Source organism: Trachymyrmex cornetzi, unplaced genomic scaffold (genome assembly GCF_001594075.2).
Source record: "Trachymyrmex cornetzi isolate Tcor2-1 unplaced genomic scaffold, Tcor1.1 scaffold625, whole genome shotgun sequence".
Classification (NCBI taxonomy): Eukaryota; Metazoa; Arthropoda; class Insecta; order Hymenoptera; family Formicidae; genus Trachymyrmex; species Trachymyrmex cornetzi.
In genome coordinates, this window is record NW_017299943.1 from 152,264 (window position 1) to 155,370 (window position 3,107).

Genomic DNA, 3,107 nt, shown 5'->3' on the forward strand with positions numbered 1-3,107 from the left:
TCTCCTAACAACACTATCAGTTGCCAAATCTATAGGTATGTTAGTGAACAATGAAACCACATCCAGTGAAACAAGTGATGAGTTAGAATCAAGTTTAATATTTTTTAATCTTTCAATTAAGTCAAAACTATTTTTTATGTAACTAGGAGCTTTGAGAATTGTATCATTAATAATTTTATGTAAATAACATGATAAATTATATAACGGACTATTAACAGATGAAACTATAATTCTGAGAGGATAATTCAATTTGTGAATTTTTGTTAACCCGTAAGCCCTTGGAATATTGCCGTCAGTACTAAGTAGCTTTTTATATGTAATGTCGTCTGTAATAAACTCCTTATTCTTCCATGTATGTAATAAACTCCTTATTCTTCCATCTACAAAGAATATTCCGTAAATCACTAATAATTTTTCTCGTAGGATCATTATTAATTACCTCATAAGTGTTATTATCTGAAAGCATATTTTTCATCTTATTAATGTAATCAACCTTATTAAGAGCAACAGTCACATTACCTTTGCATATTATTAAAATTTATTAAAATCTATTTATTAAAATCATTATCTAGAATGTGTGTTCATGTCTTTTTATCCCTTATACAGGATGTCCCTTTTTTGCTAATCACTTTTGAAAAACTGCAAGAGACAAAAATTATTTATTTTTTTCTCATAAAGTTCTGAGAATTTTTTCAGAATTTTTTAATACCGTATTTTCTCATGTTGATAAAAATAAGAAAATGCAGTATTAAAAAATTGATAAAAATTTCTGAAAAAATTCTCAAAACTTTATGAGAAGAAAATTAATAATTTTTGTCTGTTGCAGTTTTTCTGTAAAGTTGATAGTATTTGAGTAAAAAATTATTCAAGACCAATATTTTGCAATTTTTAGTAATTAATATCTTGTTAACTGTTGCGAAAATTGCAAAATGGTAAAGGACTTTTCGACTCCGTTTATTCCTCACTCAGTTTAATCCGCTCTGTCAACACAAAAGTGATTGGCAAAAAAGGTCGGGATACCCTGTACAGGAATACGCCGAGCGGCCGAGAAAGTACATTTTCGGTTTTCGGTCGCTTATAACAAGCGACTACGATACTAGAGAAAGCGAGACAGCGAGAGAGAGCGGCCGTCCTTTTCGCTCTAATACTCGCTTGTAGAGCGAGAAGGACGGGCGCTGTCTCTCACTGTCTCGCTCGCTCTCGCGGCGAAGACGGCCGACTCGATGCCGGTAAGTGTCTGCTTGGTGGGGGTACAAGTGGTGGGGCTGGATTCCGTGTTGCCGGGGAGCCAAATGTGCATCACTGCGCATATCACATATGTCAAATAGGTTCCCGAAAAACGGTGTAAACAGACGTTTTACTACTGAAGCAATGTTACCAATTCGTAGAAAATTAAATTGTGATATTTTTCGTTATTGCCAACATTATCCCCTGCTTTTTTATGGAAATTGACGGGTCACCGGAACAACCAGCCCTAAAGTTACTAAATTAACAAAGTATATGCGAACTGCCGCCTCTGCGGTTTTTGCAATTTTCAATACAGCAACCGGGCATTTTCGATAATAACAGAATTATAGCGTTTTCGGCCCGATCGGGTTTGCACCAACCTGGATTAATCTTTCCTATTGGTTGACGTCACACGCTCTACCAATAGCAGAACGCAAAACGCCATTAATCCAATCCAGGTTGGTGCAAACCCGGCCGGGCCGAAAATGCTATTAGGTTCTTCTTCTTCTTCTAGACCCTTGTATAGATTTCCGACCTTTTAACAGAATCAGGTCAGAATAGCACTTTGACGTCATTTTGGCTCCAAATGCTAATTCAGTGAATTTTTTCATCGCGGTACTTTAGGTTTGTTTTCTGTTCCTGCACTGGTTGCACTAGTTCAAAAAGTGTACACTAAAGCGTTTTCTGTACCCAAAATGGCGTCAGCGGCAGTGTTTTTTGCTTAGAACATATATAAATGGAACGGGCATTGCCTATACTTCCCATGGCTCGCGCTGATGCAAACATCTGTAGGATAAATGTACCCAATGCGCATGCGCAGCATCACGTTTTACACATCTGTGTAATGTACGAATGTGTAAAAACACTAAACCAACTGCACAATTTACACAGATGATGGTGCTGCGCATGCGCATTACGAACGTTGATCCCTTACTACCTTTCTCTCTCGCACAGATGTGGCTTCACGTTCAGCGCCCTATGTCCGTTCCATTTATATATGTTCTAAGGTTTTTTGTTCCAGTGCAACAGAACTCAGTGCACGAGTTCACCGAACTGGCTGCACTAGGCCTTGAGTCAGTGTAAGCAGTGCAAGTACCGGTGTGCACTAATTCAGCTACAGAAAACAGATTTCGCGTAAATGACACATAGCAAATGGTGGCAAGTTCGAGAGTCCACGACTAATAAAACGGTAAGTATATGGAAATAAAAACTTTTCTCGATCTAAAAGACTTATATTTCAATACATTAAAAATGCATACATACAAAATAAAAACCGTCACAGTTAGCTAAAAATCGTAACTAATGAGCATCAAATTTGTAAGGTTAGAAAATGTCATGTTAATGTGTAATAATTATACCACAACTACATTTTATAAGCAACGATTTCTACTTATTTATAATAGAAGTTGAAATATATCTTTGGTAATTATGGAGAAAACGGGCGACCTCACCGATTTTAATAAAATTAGGCTCATTCGATGCGTTTTTGCATGAAACGAAAGAATCTGGCAAAAAAAGTGTCGCTCTGCCTCGCGAACCGAGATATTTAGCGTTAAAGTTGACGACTATGGAGGTTAGGAAATCTGTCATACCGACTATGTGTAGTGCTACGAGTATGCCTTCTTCATGCTCTCTGACTTCATGCGCATGCGCTTGGTTTCGTTTCGGTCAGAGTGCACGAAATTTAAAATCAATGGTATAAAATTAAACGTATGTAGTAGTGCTTAGACAGTGTCCCCTTGGAATATTTGTAACCCATGTAGACAGTGGGGTGTATAGACAGTAATGCTTGGGTTCGGGTGGCTACGCCGCCCGAACGAAATTTAAATATAACATCACAACCGCTTGGGGCCTAACCGCCTAGAAGTTACAGCTGAGAC